At 34.6% G+C, this 20,385-nt stretch overlaps 1 protein-coding gene and 1 pseudogene across 4 annotated transcripts in view; both read left to right on the top strand.

Annotated features, from left to right (window-relative positions):
• Window positions 1-20,385, top strand: part of LOC127728532 (E3 ubiquitin-protein ligase TRIM33-like) — a 316,221-nt gene that overhangs the window by 271,483 nt on the left and 24,353 nt on the right. The window lies entirely within an intron of this gene.
• On the top strand, window positions 166-657 carry LOC127727744 (uncharacterized; annotated as a pseudogene).

Raw genomic sequence — 20,385 nt, 5'->3', positions numbered from 1 at the left:
TATCTAGCCATACATCTGTGTCCGACCATGAGGAAGAAGATGATAATACCAGCGGGCGATATGAGTGGAAGATCACAATAACGAGGAAATTCTTACATCTTTTGACAGATAAAACAACCGCATCTGATCATTTAAAAAAAAATGTGGATTGAAGTTTCTAAATGTATGGCAAAAAATGATAGCGCTACTCCCCCAAGTTCTGCACAGTGCAGGGAGAAGTTTTACTCATTAAAAAGAAGCTAAAGAAAATATATAGCAGACTGCAAAAAAAAAACAGGAAATAAGAGATCAAAACCGTTCTATTTTGAGACAGAAATGCAGTTGTTAATAAACGACGACCCCGCATTTAAACCGCTGATCGTTAAAAGTTCATTTGGCTTCAAAGAAATTAACAACAATAATGTAAACAGTCCAGATGATAACGATGATGATGATGATAATGATGATGATGTTGAAGACGTGGATTTGCTATCAACATCTGTATCAACATCGGCATCAACATCGGCATCTTCCAGTGGTAGATCTACAAGAAAACGCACTAAATTTGACGAACTTAAAGATTACTTAGAAGAAAGAGACAATACATTTTATGATGCTGTTAAGGAAATGCAAGATACACAAAATAAGTAAATGGAAAATTTGATTGAAAATTTTTAGAATTTAAGTATTTCAACAGGGAGTATTGAAATGTAATCTGAAAAGTCAATTGTTATGTTGATATTTTTATTATTGTTTTCCAGTTTTTTTTTACTCTTGTTTTAGCTAATATAAGAAAATAAGAAGAAAAATATTACAATTTGTATGTTCTTTATTAAAATGATAAAATTGTTTATTGCGTTGTCCTGATTTTAAATCTTCTATATAGATTTGTTTTATCGAACATTTACGAGTTGGTTCATTAGCTGTTGTCTTCTACAGATTCCTTGCAATTGTTTTCTTTCTCTTTCAAAAAAATCATCATCATATGGTTCTTCATCAGGAACATCGGATATGTCATTCTCAGACAAACACAAAGCATGCAAAAAACATGCAGCCAAAACTGATAAAACAAGTATGGATATTCTGTAACATCAAAACGAAACAACCTCCTAAATCTGTATTTTGACATCCCAAATGCTCTGCCATTTTGTTAATCTTTTTTGATATATTTGTTTGTTTTTATAGTGACTAAGATTATAACACGTTATTGACTGCTGTACTCCTATTTTGGACATTTTTACCTATCATGTCTGTTTGTTTTGTTCACACATTGTTGTCAATAAAACAGAATTTTATGCGACTGTCATACAAGTGAGAGGTTTAGCTAGCTATAACACAAGGTTTAATCCACCATTTTCTACATAAAGAAATGCCTGTCCCAAGTCAGGAATATGACAGTTGTTTTCCATTCGTTTGATGTGCTTGCGCTTTTGATTTTGCCATTTGATAAATGACTCTCCGATTTGAATTTTCCTTGGAGTTCGGTATTTTTGTTATTTCACTTTTTTCTCAATCTCTTGCCTGCATTTACGGTGAACTTTATTGAACAGACTTTGTTATTGTGTTAAATATCCACTGTCACGGAATGGTGTAATGAGCCAGTCTAAAATTGGAAATGCTGAATCCCCAAGAAGAAAGAAACAATGCGGAATCTTTTCTTTACTGTTCTGAAAAATATCAGAACTTTTCAGTACTGTTGCATCATGGGTACTGCCTCGGTTTCCCGTCCATACATAGTTGAACTCCGTCTATGAGTTACAACATCCTACAAGTTCAATTTAATAGAACTTTAACTTGACGGGAAATCCGTGAACATATATAGCACTCGGAGGTGCGATGGGGACGATGAAGTGCGATGGTCACGCTGAAGTACGATGGTCTACACCGAAGTTGCATGGTTCGTTCGCTGATTGTCGATGGTCAATTTGAAGCGTGATGGCTAGTTAAATATCTACAGATGTGCATTTATTATATGATAAGTAGATTGCTTTAATCGTTAGTACAAAAATGCATCATACAGTATCGTCCATGTCTGTTAGTTTCAGTTGCATACTGAATGAGAGATCGTCCTCTTTGATTGTCTACAGGTGGACAAAAGTCTGCGTTATCATTTTATCTTTATACTTTGTTTCTCTCGTAAGTTCCTGGTTTACCGTAATTTTATAATACGGAGAGAGTGTTTGTGGACTTGTTTGTATTCAAAGAATGCCACGCTCCATCGTACGCAATTGAAGATTTTAAAAAAATCGCAACAGAAGATAAACTTTCCCCTATCTACCAATTCTGCCCGTTTCTCGTAGTATTAAAAGTTTATAAGTCCCTTATTAACTTAAAAACTAGTAAAATTGCTTCTAACATTAAAGAAGACTTCGACTTGAAAAGCATTTAAAATGTAGTTTGTGTAGACCATCGCACTTCCGCGTTACCACCATCGCGCTTCGGCGTAGCTATCAACAAGTTAGCGTCACATATTGAAATGTAATCTGAAAAGTCAATTGTTATGTTGATATTTTTTTATATTGTTTTTTATCAGTTTTTTTTTACTCTTGTTTTAGCTAATATAAGAAAATAAGAAGAAAAATATTACAATTTGTATGTTCTTTATTAAAATGATAAAATTGTTTATTGTGTTGTCCCGATTTTAAATCTTCTATATAGATTTGTTTTATTCAACATTTACGAGTTGGTTCATTAGCTGTTGTCTTCTACAGATTCCTTGCAATTGTTTTCTTTCTCTTTAAAAAAAATCATCATCATATGGTTCTTCAATAGGAACATCAGATATGTCATTCTCAGACAAACACAAATCGTGCAAAACACATGCAGCCAAAACTGAATTAACAAGTATGGATATTCTGAAACATCAAAACGAAACAACCTCCTAAATCTGTATTTTGACATCCCAAAAGCTCTGCCATTTTGTTAATCTTTTTTGATATATTTGTTTGTTTTTATAGTGATTAAGATTATAACACGTTATTGACTGCTGTACTCCTATTTTGGACATTTTTACCTATCATGTCTGTTTGTTTTGTTCACACATTGTTGTCAATATAACAGAATTTTATGCGACTGTCATACAAGTGAGAGGTTTAGCTAGCTATAAAACCAGGTTTAATCCACCATTTTCTACATAAAGAAATGCCTGTCCCAAGTCAGGAATATGACAGTTGTTTTCCATTCGTTTGATGTGCTTGAGCTTTTGATTTTGCCATTTGATAAATGACTCTCCGATTTGAATTTTCCTTGGAGTTCGGTATTTTTGTTATTTCACTTTTTTCTCAATCTCTTGCCTGCATTTACGGTGAACTTTATTGAACAGACTTTGTTATTGTGTTAGATATCCACTGTCACGGAATGGTGTAATGAGCCAGTCTAAAATTGGAAATGCTGAATCCCCAAGAAGAAAGAAACAATGCGGAATCTTTTCTTTACTGTTCTGAAAAATATCAGAACTTTTCAGTACTGTTGCATCATGGGTACTGCCTCGGTTTCCCGTCCATACATAGTTGAACTCCGTCTATGAGTTACAACATCCTACAAGTTCAATTTAATAGAACTTTAACTTGACGGGAAATCCGTGAACATATATAGCACTCGGAGGTGCGATGGGGACGATGAAGTGCGATGGTCACGCTGAAGTACGATGGTCTACACCGAAGTTGCATGGTTCGTTCGCTGATTGTCGATGGTCAATTTGAAGCGTGATGGCTAGTTAAATATCTACAGATGTGCATTTATTATATGATAAGTAGATTGCTTTAATCGTTAGTACAAAAATGCATCATACAGTATCGTCCATGTCTGTTAGTTTCAGTTGCATACTGAATGAGAGATCGTCCTCTTTGATTGTCTACAGGTGGACAAAAGTCTGCGTTATCATTTTATCTTTATACTTTGTTTCTCTCGTAAGTTCCTGGTTTACCGTAATTTTATAATACGGAGAGAGTGTTTGTGGACTTGTTTGTATTCAAAGAATGCCACGCTCCATCGTACGCAATTAAAGATTTTAAAAAAATCGCAACAGAAGATAAACTTTCCCCTATCTACCAATTCTGCCCGTTTCTCGTAGTATTAAAAGTTTAAAGGTCCCTTATTAACTTAAAAACTAGTAAAATTGCTTCTAACATTAAAGAAGACTTCGACTTGAAAAGCATTTAAAATGTAGTTTGTGTAGACCATCGCACTTCCGCGTTACCACCATCGCGCTTCGGCGTAGCTATCAACAAGTTAGCGTCACATATTGAAATGTAATCTGAAAAGTCAATTGTCATGTTGATATTTTTTTATATTGTTTTTTATCAGTTTTTTTTTACTCTTGTTTTAGCTAATATAAGAAAATAAGAAGAAAAATATTACAATTTGTATGTTCTTTATTAAAATGATAAAATTGTTTATTGTGTTGTCCCGATTTTAAATCTTCTATATAGATTTGTTTTATTGAACATTTACGAGTTGGTTCATTAGCTGTTGTCTTCTACAGATTCCTTGCAATTGTTTTCTTTCTCTTTCAAAAAAATCATCATCATATGGTTCTTCAATAGGAACATCAGATATGTCATTCTCAGACAAACACAAATCGTGCAAAACACATGCAGCCAAAACTGAATTAACAAGTATGGATATTCTGAAACATCAAAACGAAACAACCTCCTAAATCTGTATTTTGACATCCCAAATGCTCTGCCATTTTGTTAATCTTTTTTGATATATTTGTTTGTTTTTATAGTGATTAAGATTATAACACGTTATTGACTGCTGTACTCCTATTTTGGACATTTTTACATATCATGTCTGTTTGTTTTGTTCACACATTGTTGTCAATATAACAGAATTTTATGCGACTGTCATACAAGTGAGAGGTTTAGCTAGCTATAAAACCAGGTTTAATCCACCATTTTCTACATAAAGAAATGCCTGTCCCAAGTCAGGAATATGACAGTTGTTTTCCATTCGTTTGATGTGCTTGAGCTTTTGATTTTGCCATTTGATAAATGACTCTCCGATTTGAATTTTCCTTGGAGTTCGGTATTTTTGTTATTTCACTTTTTTCTCAATCTCTTGCCTGCGTTTACGGTGAACTTTATTGAACAGACTTTGTTATTGTGTTAAATTTCCACTGTCACGGAATGGTGTAATGAGCCTGTCTAAAATTGGAAATGCTGAATCCCCAAGAAGATAGAAACAATGCGGAATCTTTTCTTTACTGTTCTGAAAAATATCAGAACTTCTCAGTACTGTTGCATCATGGGTACTGCCTCGGTTTCCCGTCCACACATAGTTGAACTCCGTCTATGAGTTACAACATCCTTAAAGTTCAATAGAATAGAACTTTAACTTGACAGGAAATCCGTGAACATATATAGATCTCAGAGGTGCGATGGGGACGATGAAGTGCGATGGTCACGCTGAAGTACGATGGTCTACACCGAAGTTGCATGGTTCGTTCGCTGATGGGCGATGGTCTCTTTGAAGCGTGATGGCTAGATAAATATCTACAGATGTGCATTTATTATATGATAAGTAGATTGCTTTAATCGTTAGTACAAAAATGCATCATACAGTATCGTCCATGTCTGTTAATTTCAGTTGCATACTGAATGAGAGATCGTCTTCTTTGATTGTCTGCATGTGGACAAAAGTCTGCGTTATCATTTTATCTTTATACTTTGTTTCTCTCGTAAGTTCCTGGTTTACCGTAATCTTATAATACGGAGAGAGTCTGTTTGTGGACTTGTTTGTATTCAAAGAATGCCACGCTCCATCGTACGCAATTGAAGATTTTAAAAAAATCGCAACAGAAGATAAACTTTCCCCTATCTACCAATTCTGCCCGTTTCTCGTAGTATTAAAAGTTTATAAGTCCCTTATTAACTTAAAAACTAGTAAAATTGCTTCTAACATAAAAGAAGACTTCGACTTGAAAAGCATTTAAAATGTAGTTTGTGTAGACCATCGCACTTCCGCGTTACCACCATCGCTCTTCGGCGTAGCTATCAACAAGTTAGCGTCACATATTGAAATGTAATCTGAAAAGTCAATTGTTATGTTGATATTTTTTTATATTGTTTTTTTATCAGTTTTTTTTACTCTTGTTTTAGCTAATATAAGAAAATAAGAAGACAAATATTACAATTTGTATGTTCTTTATTAAAATGATAAAATTGTTTATTGTGTTGTCCTGATTTTAAATCTTCTATATAGATTTGTTTTATTGAACATTTACGAGTTGGTTCATTAGCTGTTGTCTTCTACAGATTCCTTGCAATTGTTTACTTTCTCTTTCCAAAAAAATCATCATCATTTGGTTCTTCATCAGGAACATCAGATATGTCATTCTCAGACAAACACAAATCGTCCAAAACACATGCAGCCAAAACTAAATAAACAAGTATGGATATTCTGAAACATCAAAACGAAACAACCTCCTAAATCTGTATTTTGACATCCCAAATGCTCTGCCATTTTGTTAATCTTTTTTGATATATTTGTTTGTTTTATAGTGATTAAGATTCTAACACTTTATTGACTGCTGTACTCCTATTTTGGACATTTTTACCTATCATGTCTGTTTGTTTTGTTCACACATTGTTGTCAATATAACAGAATTTTATGCGACTGTCATACAAGTGAGAGGTTTAGCTAGCTATAAAACCAGGTTTAATCCACCATTTTCTACATAAAGAAATGCCTGTCCCAAGTCAGGAATATGACAGTTGTTTTCCATTCGTTTGATGTGCTTGAGCTTTTGATTTTGCCATTTGAAAATGACTCTCCGATTTGAATTTTCCTTTGAGTTTGGTATTTTTGTTATTTCACTTTTTCTCAATCTCTTGCCTGCATTTACGGTGAACTTTATTGAACAGACTTTGTTATTGTGTTAAATTTCCACTGTCACGGAATGGTGTAATGAGCCAGTCTAAAATTGGAAATGCTGAATCCCCAAGAAGATAGAAACAATGCGGAATCTTTTCTTTTCTGTTCTGAAAAATATCAGAACTTCTCAGTACTGTTGCATCATGGGTACTGCCTCGGTTTCCCGTCTACACATAGTTGAACTCCGTCTATGAGTTACAACATCCTAAGATTTCAATAGAATAGAACTTTAACTTGACGGGAAATCCGTGAACATATATAGGACTCGGAGGTGCGATGGGGACGATAAAGTGCGATGGTCTACACCGAAGTTGCTTGGTTCGTTCGCTGATGGGCGATGGTCTATTTGAAGCGTGATGGCTAGATAAATATCTACAGATGTGCATTTATTATATGATAAGTAGATTGCTTTAATCGTTAGTAAAAAAAATGCATAATACATTATCGTCCATGTCTGTTAATTTCAGTTGCATACTGAATGAGAGATCGTCCTCTTTGATTGTCTGCATGTGGACAAAAGTCTGCGTTATCATTTTATCTTTATACTTTGTTTCTCTCGTAAGTTCCTGGTTAACCGTAATTTTATAATATGGAGAGAGTCTGTTTGTGGACTTGTTTGTATTCAAAGAATGCCACGCTCCATCGTACGCAATTGAAGATTTAAAAAAAATCGCAACAGAAGATAAACTTTCCCCTATCTACCAATTCTGCCCGTTTCTCGTAGTATCAAAAGTTTATAAGTCCCTTATTAACTTAAAAACTAGGAAAATTGCTTCTAACATAAAAGATTACTTCGACTTGAAAAACATTTAAAATGTAGTTTGTGTAGACCATCGCACCTCCGCATTACAACCATCGCGCTTCGGCGTAGCTATCAACAAGTCAGCGTCACAATGCTACCATCGCACTTCAGCGTGATCAAAAACTCACTTCAGCGTAAAACCATCGCACCTCAGCGTGACCATCGCGGTTCGGAGTACCATCGCGGTTCAGAGTCCTACACATGTACTTTCAAATGTTTCCCGTGTTAATCTAAAATGCATTTAAAAATCATCAGAGGAATATCGCGGAACAGTCAACTTATAGTAATTTTAAATCCGTGGAATAGATTCAGAACTTCTTCTTTCTTCAAAGTTATGTAGAAATCCATCTGTAGACATCAAATGGTAGAAAGCACTATGCATTTACGTATAATTTGCATTTTGTTGTTGAATAATTAGGGTTGGGATGCATTGTCTTGACATTTTATTTTACTTCTTGGATCTCATATGCTATTGGTAGCCTTTGTCAAGTCATTCGTACATTTGGCAGACTTGTGGTACCTTTGGTTACCATCTGGTGCCTATGGCACACCCTTGTAACTTATGGTACACCATTGTTACTTTTAGTATACCATTGTTACTTTTGGTCAACCATTTGTGAAAATGGTAATGGTATTGCCAACGGCAGATGGTTATTACGTTCAGAGTTAATTGGACAACCATTGGTACCAATAGTAAAAGTAGTCACCACTTGTAACCAACGGTAAAACTGATTTTCTGAACGCACCTATTGTTACAGGGGTTCTTTGGCGGACAAAGTACTTGATACTCCCCAAACATATAATGTTTCAATTTTATTCAATATCCACATCACATTGGATGTTGCCATGAGTAACCAAGCGGGAAAGACAACACAAGGCAGATACTGATGTGAATGTATATTATATTTATTGGTATTTATACTTTAAAGACATGTTTTTCAAGTCTTCCTGTCAGTATAAAAATGTACCGAAACAGTTACAAACGACTAAAACACGGAATTGTAAAGTAAGTTGATCACATTCTCCTCCTCTTATATAGCAAAAATGTCCCAATTAACTGAACACGTTTTTAAATTACAAAAGCAAAAACTACATAAACGAATGTAAAGAAAATAAAAAAATTTAAAAGCTAATCGAAATCGTATCAAACATGTTAAGTACGTACGAGCAACATACAAATAAAAAAGCTAAAAAATACGTATAGTATGCATAAAAAGAGTAATACTGACTCATCTGTAGCACAATATTTTGTAAAACTTGACTGAACAAACTATTGCATATGACAAAAAGTGAACACATACTTCTAAACAGTGCTGTACACTCAATACTTAGTAGTTCTTATCTTGGTAAGTAATGAACGTTTGAATGGTTCCAGAATTCAAACGTGCACTACGGCGGAGTGGTTGATATCCAATACGGAATGGATCATCGATCATCGTCGGATTGATTGTCACTTTCCTCGTTGATAGAACATTGTGTAGAGTGTCTGAATTTTTGTCTCTTAAAACCTCGTCTTTTATGTTTAAGATCAACATCGTTTACTTATATACACGGTTTAATGTTCAGACTGTTTTCAGTTCTTCTTTCACCTCCATCTAGGGGCTAAAAAAGATAAAAATGTTTGTCAGGATCAATTTTGTAACAACTTTAATATTTCCTCGAGTCCCATGCATCTTGAATTTTATTTCGACCTGTTATGCAAAAAAACATGTGAACCTTCGAAAAAATTAGGATCAGAAGTATTTTTCTCTGCGAAAGATCTCTTCCCTGCTTCGGCACGGTTCTTCTCCCCTGCTTTTTCGGAAGCAAGCTTCATTTTCTGCAGATGCAATTCAATGTACTCATTGCTTTGGTGTTACAGACCTTAGAAATCAAGCATGGTGCGGCTGAAACGTTCGCATTGACCATTTTCCTGGGGATGATACGATGGTGTTCTGCTTTTCTTCGCTTGATAGATTTTACGAAGTTCGGAGATTAAGTCACTTTCGAAGTTTCTACCTTGATCTGAATGTTAATTTTTTCGGCACTCAATATTTCTTTAACCATCCATATACGATCGCTTTTGCCGCAGTTACCACTGTCTGATTTCTTGTTGGTATAGCAACAGTAAATTTCGGGAAAACGTCATTGAGTACATTTTCACGTCCACCAGATGATCGTTCCAAAAGTGTGAAGTAGATCGCCACAATTTCATTCGGACTTGAAACTTACAAATGGTTCATAGTTGGACGAACTTTAGGAAATGGCATATGGAACACATTGCAATGCTTGCAATCCTTAAAATAGTTTTCAATTTCACGAAATATACCCAGTCCAATAAAAGTTAGTAGTTCTTTCTATCCCCTGGTGTCCTGCTTATGAGTGAAGCATGGATGATACATGTTCTTTAAGTATTTCTGGTAAAACCAGTTGTAAAACCAGTTGTGACAAATGTCCTTGTAGTCGGTCTGAAACATTCCGGTCAAAATTTCATCAACTAGAATCATACGTTGCACCTGACGCAATATCAAAATAACCTTATTTGACTCACACTTCCTCTCAATCTTGACGGTTTACGCTCTTGAGAGTTATACATAAAAAATCGTTTGATAACAGGATATTGCATTTGAGCGTTTTTTTTTGTCCTCTTGTGAATACGTTGGCAATACAGAAATAGCATTACAGCCAATATCACAACTTCTGACAAAAGAGAATGCTGAGAAATGTGATCTTCCTGGCTGTCCTCAATTATGCCAATACAAGCTTGCAAAGCAGTGACTCGTAGGTCTACTGGAATTTCAGTGGTATTTGTAGGCAAACTGTTACTGTTCGGCATACGTGTTAGCGCATCAGCTGCCTTGTTCAGTCGTTCTGGACGGTAAATGAATGAAAAATTAAACTAAGCTATGTGGCTGCCCAATGCTATTCAACGGCACCAATTTTCCAACTAGTTTGTAAGTAAGACTAAGGGTTATTATATGTCAAAATTTGGAATTTCGAACCTAAAAGATAGTTTTTGAACTTTTTGACAGCAAGAAGTCCTTATTTGGCAGAGCTATATTTGGCATCGGAATGTATAACAGTTTAGCAATTTGAGCAAATTTTGGTTTAAAATACCGGTCATTACTAGCAAATCTAAGAAATGATTTAATTCCTTTACTGTTTGAGGTTGTGGCCATATTTCTCGACTACCGCAAATGTTTCCTTTATCAGTTGCAATACCCTTTGCTGAGATAACATATCCAAGATACGTAACTTTCTGAGTTAAAGACCGTGTTCTTTGAGTCGGGTTAATGTTTTGTATAAACGTTCAAAATTGCCTTCTAATATTGAGTACATAATTATATCGTCCAGTAAATCAGAAGGATATGAAACACCAAATCATTGAAGATATGTTGCATTAACCTCTGAAACGTTGCAGGACTGTTGCATAGTCCCATAGGCATTCTTGTGTATTCAAACAGCCCAAAAGGTGAACTAAAAGCAGTTTTGTGCTGGTCGAAAGGATTCATAGCGATCTTATGAAATCATGAAGCCATGTCTGGCGTACTGAAAAACTTTGCACCATTTAATACGTCTAACGACTCGTCAATGCGAGGTAAAGGAAAAGCGTCTCATACAGTCGTATTCTTCAATTTTCTATAGTCTACACATAGCCGTATTGATTGATTCCTTTTTCTTACAACAACAATTGGTGCTGCGTAAGGACTGCCACTCTCTTTTATTAAATCCAAAATACATCTTGAATATGTTCCTTTATTTGCTGGGCGAAATGCGGCGGTACGTCTGAGATAGAGCGGTGTCATCAGTCAGTTAGCTATTATTTTTTTATTTCTATAGTTTTATGGTAGTGTTATACCCTATGTCTGTGTCAACCTTGATAAAAACATCTGCATGCTTGTCAAACAAAGCCATATAACTTTCAACTTCTCTGCTTCCGAAAATTGGACATTAAAAAAGTCTTCTGGTAGGTTTTGCTTATCATTCTCGTCATTCACCTCTTGTTTAAAAGCAATTGTTTCCTCGTCAGCTTCTGTATTATAAATTTCAATTTCAGAACTTCTGGTAAAACATTTACTTCTCTGATAATTCCAATTTTAGTGTTCCACTTTAACCATGCATATGTGGTCCTTAAGATTTGCAATCAAGACTGGATATTCGTAATATATATACTCTCTGTATCTATATTTTATTAAACATCTACTAAGTATTTACATATCAATGAGGTCAACAATTGCGTTTGTGTGGTGCAATGCAAATGTCGGCTTATTTATGCAAGTCGAAAGTTAGGTAAAATGGCCAATAGAGAATGGTACGTAAGAGGAGGCGATTCAATTCAAAACGCTGTCTTTGTCTGTAATTGCTTGATGATCTGACAGTTGTCTATAATATCAGTATCAGCTGTATTAGAACACTTACTTAATAACAAGAGTATGACATGCCGAGATATCTCGCTTGATTTATTGATCATGATTGAATTTTATGTTGAAAGCCTTTTAGATCATTATTTTTTCTACAGATATCACATAAACATAGCATAATGACGATCGATGAAAGAAGATCAAGGTCCCATCATAATTATTGCTGATAGTATTTGAGAAACGGTTGTTACCACAAACACTTTATGTTGAACAATGAACCATGAAAATGATGTCAAGGTTAGATGAATTTGCCAGACTGACGTGTATACCTTACAATTAATACACCAAATAAAGTTGACCTTCAGCTTAAAGTCTGAAAAATAGACCTAATCACGAAAACTGACGGATGTGAACCCCTCACAATCATTCTATACACGACATATATTTGATCTACCGCTATAAGAATCTGAGAAGCAGAGTCAATCGCGATCAGATAACCCGAGACGGAAATACATGTACACCTTTAATACAATCCCTCCATACACAGAATATAGATGACCTATTGCTTATAGTATAAAAGAAACAGACCAAACCATGGAAATTCTATATTGACCAATGAACCATGAAAATGATGTCAATGTCAGATGAACCCTGCCAGACAGACATGTACACCTTAAAATCATTCCATACATCAAATATAGTTGACCTATTGCTTAAAGTATCTAAGAAAAAAGTTAACCTGGAAAACTGAACACTGACCAATGAACCATGAAAATGAGGTGAAGGTCAGATGATACCTGCCAGATAGACATATACACCTTACAATCATTCCATACACCAAATATAGTTGACCTATTGCTTAAAGTTCAAGAAGAACAGAGTAAAACAAAAACAAAAACTTAACACTGAGCAATGAACCATGAAAATGAGGTCAAGGTCAAATAAAACCTGCCAGACTGACATGTACATCGTAAAATATTTCCATAAACCAAATATAGTTGACCTTTTATATACAGTATTAGAAAAACAGACCAAAACACAAAAACCTAACATTGAGCAATGAACAATGAAAATGAGGTCAAGGTCAAATAAAACCTGCCAGACTGACATGTACATCGTAAAATATTTCCATACACCAAATATAGTTGACCTTATGCATAAAGTATCGAAGAAAAAAGTTAACCTGGAAAACTGAACACTGACCAATGAACCATGAAAATGAGTTGAAGGTCAGATGATACCTGCCAGACAGACATATACACCTTACAATCATTCCATACACCAAATATAGTTGACCTATTGCTTAAAGTTCAAGAAGAACAGACTAAAACAAAAAATAAACTTAACACTGAGCAATGAATCATGAAAATGAGGTCAAGGTCAAATAAAACCTGCCAGACTGACATGTACATCGTAAAATATTTCCATAAACCAAATATAGTTGACCTTTTGCATACAGTATTAGAAAAACAGACCAAAACACAACAAGAGGCTGTCAGAGAGACAGCAAACCGGATTTTCCTGCAGAGGTCGAACCATGAACAGTTGAGCAAGTATGGGCACTACATTTTAGCTTAAAACAGCTCTGAATTTGGATTGTGATTGAATATTTGACAAATCATAGGTTTGTGACACAAAATGAATGTAGTCAAAGAACTGATATATTTAAAATTGGACATTTAAATACCTATTATGGTCCAATATCCAAAATCTAAGTACATATTAGAATCAGCATATCAAAGAACCCCAAGAATTCATTTTTTGATGAAATCAGACAAAAGTTTAATCTAGGACCCTTTGGACCTCAATATGGACCAATTTGATAAAGGAGCCCACAATCCAAAATCTCTCAATACATGGTTAGATTCAGCATTTCAAAGAACCCCATAAATTCATTTTTTGTTGAATCAAACAAAGTTTAATTTTGGACCCTGATTTGGACCAACTTCAAAACTGGGCCTAAAAATCTAATATTTAAATACAGGTTTAGATTCAGCATTTGAAAGAACCCTATATATATCTAATTTATGTTGAAATGAAACACAGGTTAATTTTATCCATAATATTTTCTGTGCAAAGGGAAATAACTCAAACTGGATAAATAGTTCTCTAAAATAAGATATGATGCAATTTTTCAAATTATAATCAATAATATAATAACATCAACCAGTTTAGTTCTCTAAAATTAGATATGATTTAACACTCAAACATTGTTAGAATCAGCATATCAAAGAACCAAAGAATTCAATTTTTGATGAAATTAAATAAAAGTTTAATTTAGGACCCTTTGGACCTCAATGTGGTATTATCTTATTAATAACGAAAAGAAATACAGGTTTAGATTAAGCATTTCAAAGAACCTTATATATATTCAATTTATGTTGAAATCAAACACAGTTTAATTTTTGACCCCGATTTGGACCAACTTGTAACTGGGCCCAAAATCAGAAATCTAAATATATGTTTATTAATAGACAATATAAACTTAGTTTTTAAAGGAGTTCACGTCATCAAAAATAAATATATAGCATTCAGAAAATTAGTTTTTACAGAATAACAAACAAACTTGCCACAAAATTCTTCAAACAATTTACCAAAGAAAAGAAGAAAAAAATTCAAAATTTCATTTATCATTAATACAATGTCTTTTCAAATCTGTACAACTTATCAGTAACAAGAAATAATTGTAACAGTAAGTCTCCCAAACAAAGCTCCGATAATTCGTCATTCCCATGGTCGCCTGACACTGGGAAAAGTCCAGTACAAATTGGTTTGTGATATGCATAAGTGACACCTATGGACTGACCCTGTATGTCATTCAAATCTTCTTGAAATTACGAACAGGAATATATATGGTTTAGGGGTGGAGATCTCGACCGTTTACAAGTTTTCAAAAGGCGGGAGGGGGTGTGATCCCCAGCGGACTCGCCCTTTATTTCATATGATTTGTTTTTTTGTCCCATACAAGAATATATATGTTTTAGGGGTGGGGAGATAATCGTTTACAAGTTCTCAAACAGGAGGGGGTGGGGTGACCCCAGGTGACTCGCCTTATGTTTCATTTGATTTGTTTTATTGTCCCATACAAGAATATATATGGTTTCGGGGTGGGGATCTTGACCGTTTACAAGTTTTCAAAAAGAAGGGGGGTGGGGTTACCCCAGGGGACTTCCCCTCAATTTCATTTGATTTGTTTTATTGTCCCATACAAGAATATATATGGTTTCGGGGTGGGGATCTTGACCGTTTACAAGTTTTCAAAAAGAAGGGGGAAGGGGGTTACCCCCATGGCCTCCCCTATATTTCATTTGATTTGTTTTATTGTCCCATACAAGAATATATATGGTTTAGGGGTGGGGATCTCGACCGTTTACAATATAAAAGCACATTCTCAAATTGAAGGGGGATGGGGTAGGAATATATATGGTTTAGGGAGACTTAATTATCTACAAAATGTCTAATAATGAACAGTAAATTTCAAACTTCATTTATACAGTCCTATTTGTAAATTTCAAACTTTACATATACAGTCCTACAGATCTTATCAGGAAACAGAAATTTTTCAAATAAATCTGTCACTCCAATGATTATCATATGCTAAGATATAACCCAGATCTAACTAATAATTAATACTGTAATAGTCTTCAAAATGTCTAATAATATAGCTTATAATCATCACCACTTAGGAAATAGATAATTTTCAAATAAATCTGTCACTCCAATTTTTATTGTGAGATAAGACCAGTCATAAAATAATAACAATTAAGAGATAAATATTTTAAAATTCCACTTTCCAGCATATGATAATCATTGGAGTGACAGATTTATTTGAAAATTTTCTGTTTTCTGATAAGATCTGTAGGACTGTATATATACAGTTTGAAACTTACTAGTATTACTGTATAAATGAAGTTTGGAATTTACTGTTCATTATTAGACATTTTGTAGATAATTAAGTGTCCATTAATCATATATATTCTTACCCCTACCCCCTTCAATTTGATAATGTGCATTTATCTTGTAAACGTTTGAGATCCCTTCTCCTAAACCACATATATTCTTGTATGGGACAATAAAACAAATCAAATGAAATATTGGGATAGTCCTCGGGTTCACAGCTACCCTCCTTTTTTTTTGAAAACTTGTAAATGTGCAAGCTCCCCACCCTGAAACCATATATATTCTTGTATGTTACAAATCAAATGAAATAAAAGGTGAGTCCCCTGGGGTCACCCCCAGCGTGTCTGTTTGAGAACTTGTAAACGGTCGAGATCCCCACCCCTAAACCATATATATTTTTGTATGGGACAATAAAAGAAATCAAATGAAATATAGGGGAAGTCCATTGTGGTAACCCCCCACCCCCTTCTGTTTGAGAAATTGTAAACGGTTGAGATCCTCACCCCTAAACCATATTTATTCTTGTATTTGACAATAAAACAAATCAAATAAAATTTAGGGGAAGTCCACAAGGGTAAACCCCACCCCCTTCTTTTTGAAAACTTGTAAACGGTTGAGATCCCCACCCCTAAACCATATATAATCTTTTTTGGGACAATAAAACAAATAAAATGAAATTTAGGGGATGTCCCCTGGGGTAACCCCCACCCCTTTTTTTTGAAAATTTGTAAACAGTCAAGATCCCCACCCTGAAACCATTTTTCTTCTTGTATATTATAATAAAACAAATCAAATGAAATAAAAGTCGAGTCCCCTGGGGTCACCCCCACCTTTTTCCTGTTTAACTTGTAAATGGTTAAGATCCCTCACCGCTAAACCATATATATTCTTGTATGGGACAATAAAACAAATCAAATGTAATATAGGGGAAGTCCATTGGGGTAATCCCCACCCCCTTCTTTTTGATAGCTTGTAAACGGTCAAGATTCCCACCCAGAAACCATATATATTCTTGTATGGGACAATATATCAAAATAAATGAAATATAGATGAAGTCCAAGGGGGTAAATCCCAACCCCTTCTTTTTGAAAACTTGTAAACGGTTGAGATCCCCACCCCTAAACCATATATATTCTTGTATGGGACAATAAAACAAATCAAATGAAATTTAAAGGAAGTCCACGGTGGTAAACCCCACCCCCTTCTTTTTGAAAACTTGTAAACGGTTGAGATCCACACCCTAAACCATATATATTCTTATATGGGACAATAAAATAAAGCAAATTAAATTTAAGGGAAGTCCCCTACTCTCCTTTTTTTTGAAAACTTGTAAACAGTCAAGATCCCCACCGCGAAACCATATATATTCTTGTATATTACAATAAAGCAAATGAAATGAAATAAAAGGCGAGTTCCTTGGGGTCATTCCCACCTTCTTCCTGTTTAAGAACTTGTAAATGGTCGAGATCCCCGCTCCTAAACCATATATATCCTTGTATAGGACAAAAGTAAACAGTAAAATATTCTAAAATTCTACTTTTGGATATTAAAAATGGCGATAACTCACAAAGGAGATATACTAAAATCTTGAAAATTAATAGAGACCTTCATTAAGTCCCAGGAAGCAACATATTTAAATTTGAAAAAAATTTGTTAAAGTGTTTTCATGTTATTGTGCTGACACTGTTTGGCAGCCGCCCGAACCGCCCAGCCGCCCGCCGTATATCACCATTTTAATAACCAATATTTCCTTCGAAAATCCGGTTAAAAACTTAACTTTTACCACTGAACCATGAAAATGAGGTCAAGGTCAGATGACACCTGACAGTTGGACATGTACACCTTACAATCAGTACATACACCAAATAGAGTAGACCTATTGCGTATTGTATCTGAGATATGGACTTGACCACGAAAACTTAACCTGATCCATGAAATGGGGTTGAGGTCAAGTGAAAATGTCTCACAGGCATGAGGAACTTGCAAGGTACACACATACCAAATTTAGTTATCATATTACTCATAATAAGAGAGAAATTACCATTACAAAAAAATCTTAACCTTTTTTTCAAGTAGTCACTGAATCATAAAATGAGGTCAAGGACAATTGACATATGACAGACGGAAACTTCATATCATAAGGCATCTATATACAAAGTATGAGGCATCCAGGTCTTCTACCTTCTGAAATATTAAGCTTTTAAGAAATTAGTTAACGCCGCCGCCGGATCATTATTCTTATGTCGAGCTTTCTGCGACGACAATAAAAATGAGGTCTAGATCAGATGAACCCTTACAGACAGATACGTCCACTGTATAATCATTCCTTTCACCAAATATAATAGACCGACTTCTTATTTTATCTAAGAAAGCCACCTTATCACAAAAACTTAATATTGACCACTGATCCATGTAATGAGGTCAAGGTCAAAGTCTGTCAAGACCAGAATCTCATAACTGAAAAATCCTATGACAGTCGCTTAACCATAAAAATGAGGTCGAGGACAACTGATATTTGTCACACGATAAGCATCCCTATTTCAATCAAATCTGAGCACTAAGAATTGTTTACTTGTTTAAATTTTTCACCCCCTTTTTTTTTTAACCTGAACTAAAATTTATTAAAATTGGTGTTCCAATTTAAAACAAACAAGTATGTGTCCATAGTACACAGATGTCCCACTCGCACTATCATTTTCTATGTTCAGTGGACTGTGAAATTGGGGTCAAAACTCTAATTTGGCATTAAAATTAGAAAGATCATATCATAGGGAACATGTGTACTAAGTTTCAAGTTGATTGGACTTCAACTTCATCAAAAACTACCTTGCTAGAAATTTTTAACCTGAAGTGGGACAGACGGACGGACGAAATAACAAACGGACTGATAGACCGAAAAACATAATGTCCCTAAACTATCGTAGGTGGGGCATAAAAATGAAGTGTAAAATTGAGAGCAAATGGGATTTCTGTATTGTGAAATCACCGGTTGGATGATCTCTAGTTATTGCCCAGAAACCACATGAAGTGCCCTTTTCCAATCCAAAAAGGAGCTTTGCTCCTGAACCACAGAAGTAAAACTAGTCAATATCAAACTTTGACCTCCATTCTGTGATCAGTAACAACATATTAAAATACGAAAAGCATTGGTTGAATGGTTCTCAAAATTTTGCCTTGACACGACATGAAGTGATATTTTCCAATCAAGCAAAGACCATAAATTCTGAACAACAAAGATAAAATTATCAATTTCAAACATGACTTCCATTCTGAGATCGATTGTAAAACAAAAAAAATGAAAAGTATTAGTCTAACGGTTCATAAGATAGAGTATGAAATAAGCTAGATCTGCACGATCACTCTCCTGCTCGCCATACAACCTCAGATAAATGACTGGCTTCCGGTCAGAAAACTTTGATAAATATTCCATTTTTTTACACCAGGAAACAGTTTTAATAGCATATCATACCTATACATCAATTTTATCACATTTTTCTTTTAAATCTATACATTCCAAAAGACCTTCCTTTTATAGATATATTGTGTGTAAATATCATTGAAATCAGTCGAGGAAAGCTTGACTTAACATACAATATAGGAGTGCTGATGAACGGCCAAACTGACAGACAGAGTAATTACTATAGGACAAAGCCAACAAGTCAGTGGGGCCATAAAAATGACAACACCATCAAGCAAAATGTCATACTTGAATAAAAAGCTCTTAAGATGCAACTCAATTTTTTCATAGTTGATTTGGGCATGTTTACATAGACACAAGTACTGAGAACAACATTTTACTGATTTAGTGACTTACACAGCTACATACAGGTTGGTGAGATGATGCCTTAGGAAAGGAACTGCTGTAACCTCGACCTCAGACTCTTACCTCAAAATATACTGAGTTCTTTTTACCCCAAGGTGCATAATCCCAGTCAAAATTGGTAAAAAAATATTGTCCTGAAACAACTCCAGAACATCAGGGTATTTATAAGCTCTGTGAATAGGGGTGTTGCTCTTTCCAATGGTCATTTTCAAGCTTACCTGGTGAAGGTAAGACATATGGGTAAAAAAGAGATCATTCCAGAAACCAGAACATTTGTTCCAATTTCAGACTTATCAATTGCTATGATATGGCCCTCAACAGCGATCTCATAAAATAATAGAGTTCTTAACTATTTGGGGAATTTTCAATGTAAGTTTAGTAAAAGTATTGTTTATGACACAAACTATACTATCTGGAAACTGAAATGTTTAAGCCCAGAAAATAGTTATAATATTGTATGCCAAGTTGTGCCATGTTTGTGTTATAACTCAGCTAATTAAATATTAAATGTTCAGAACAGAATTGAATTAAACCATGTACAATTTTTTTTAAATTATCAACAAAATACAATTCAAGAAAACACTGGCAAACAATGTAAGTGACCTTACATGATTTTTCTAGGAGTCTAATGCTATGATATGGAAATATCACAAATGACATGAATA

Source organism: Mytilus californianus, unplaced genomic scaffold, assembly GCF_021869535.1.
Source record: "Mytilus californianus isolate M0D057914Y unplaced genomic scaffold, xbMytCali1.0.p SCAF_2, whole genome shotgun sequence".
In the NCBI taxonomy this organism is placed as follows: Eukaryota; Metazoa; Mollusca; class Bivalvia; order Mytilida; family Mytilidae; genus Mytilus; species Mytilus californianus.
Note: the sequence above shows the minus strand (reverse complement) of the source record. Positions and strands in the feature narration are given on the sequence as shown.